This window comes from Mizuhopecten yessoensis, unplaced genomic scaffold (assembly GCF_002113885.1).
Source record: "Mizuhopecten yessoensis strain PY_sf001 unplaced genomic scaffold, ASM211388v2 scaffold5193, whole genome shotgun sequence".
Lineage (NCBI taxonomy): Eukaryota > Metazoa > Mollusca > Bivalvia > Pectinida > Pectinidae > Mizuhopecten > Mizuhopecten yessoensis.
In genome coordinates this window covers 1,022,975-1,025,254 of record NW_018405926.1, presented here as the reverse complement: position 1 = coordinate 1,025,254, position 2,280 = coordinate 1,022,975, and positions in this window count along the sequence as shown.

The following is a 2,280-nucleotide window of genomic DNA, read 5'->3' as shown; positions in this document are numbered from 1 at the left end:
TTATATAGTATCCTAATATCATATTGTAATACTGTATCGTAATATAATATCCTAATATCATATTGTAATACTGTATCGTAATATAGTATCCTTATATCATATTGTAATACTGTATCGTAATATAATATCCTTATATCATGTTGTAATACTGTATCGTAATATAATATCCTAATATCATATTGTATCCTAATATCGTATCGTGATATCATCGTAATATTGTATCCTAATATCGTATTGGTAAATAATATTGTATCGTAATATCGTACCGTAATATCATACCGAAAATCTTATCGTATTGCTATATCGTACATTTAATATCGTATCGAAAAAGCATTCTGTGACATCACATTGTAATATTGGATGACACACATTTGTCTTACATCCTCATTGGTTGGAACTTATTCACGTGGAGGACGGTGATTAGTGATATTAACTCGGTGTTACTATTTTTAGAAATAGCAGGTTAATACTCACATTATGACGTAATTTCAATTGTAACTTTTTATTTTTAGTTTAACACTTTTTATTGCAATGCAAATGGATTAAGTTATTAAACTTGTTTTAAGCCCTTTCCCCAGCACATTACAACCATATATATACAATATGACAAGATGGCAGACTTAATTGATATACATATACACTATTTCATTTTTCAATGCTTTATTTATATATATCGAAAATATAGTTGTATGGCCTGAAAATGTTATATTAACCTCGACTTCGTATGACAATGTTACATTAACCTTGGCTTCGTCTGACAATGTTACATTGACATTGACTTCGTCTCGGATAATATTACTCTCTCCGGTCCATAAAACCACTTATTCACATCAACAAAGGTCCATAGATGATAAACATCACATCGTAATAGCTATCCTATCGTGATAAAAAAAAACGTATCCATATCTCAATGGTGTCATATCAAGATTTTCCAACATCTTAAATAATTCTAGATTTTAAGTGTTCGGCAAAGCCTCGCGCTTATAACCTATCGTTGATAATCTCTTACCTGGAAAATTATAAAAGCAAATATTGATTCATGATACAGCCTGTAGTATGCACGTACTTAGCAGAAAAATGTGCACCCGCCGATCGTAAAATAGGTGCATATGCACACAGAAATGTGTATGATGCACGCTATAATATGGCTTGGCACTGCTATTAAATACATTATTGTGAGTCTATGAACATTATGAATCGACATCTAGCGTACACATAACGCTTTAGAGTGGCTTATACCATCTAGATAGGGCGCTATATCAAATGTCGTATATCATTATTATTCTTATTAACGCATTTAAAAAGTGCTACTGTCAATTATCATTAGGGACTATATGCGGCATCCTGCATATCTCCTGCAGGTTAGGAGGGATGAATTGACCAGCTGTATCCCATTTCACGATCGTAAAAGACGACTAATGTGGCGCCCTGCTGAATTGGAGATTCCCTTCATTGTCCTCTAGGAGAAATATACCTGTAGAATAAACCGTAGTCGGGATATTTCTTATTTTCCTTATTTTTTAACAATGTTGTACTCGTCTTTCCTGGGACACCTACCGCTCACCTTTTTCTCCCGCTATGCCCTATGAGTTATTCTTGTTTGGTAGACTGTAAGACTAAATAAATATTTTTCTTTTACATGTACTTTACAACAATTATGAAACAAATTATTTCAGCTTATATCAATCACTCTTGTTGGCCCGAATGTTAGCGCGCGGGGGTAGGAACCGGGAAAACCCACGTAGTCAGGCAGGTGACCCCGTAACCCCCTGCCGCCATGGGGAAAGGCAAGTGAGCTATCCATTGCGCCACCGCGCCACCCTACCACCCAAATAAAAAAAGATAAATACATATCTATTTTGAACAAACATTTCGACACTACACATCTCTTTTGTCTTTTATTGAAGAACTGAGTTAGTCTATATCACGAAATACTTGAGTAACCATTTTCGAGTTACACCTCATTTTAAAAGAGTTTCAAAACAAACGAGTTCCAACAAAAAAGAGTTCCAAAAGAAACCTGTGCAATGTTTTATTACGAGTAGTTATGATGCGAATGATGGCGTGTGTGTTGATGATGTGCAAGGTACAGTAACAACATTCTTTAGGCAAAACACAAAGCAAGACACAATCCGTCGGCACTTTCCGTGACGGAAAATGCCGACGGTCCCCGACTAGAGCAATCCCCCGTAGATTTTTGTGTATAGAGTTAGAATGTACCTCCCCTTTATTTTATTTTCAATATATACCTGTAGCGCAACTGGGCCCGACTACTATCGT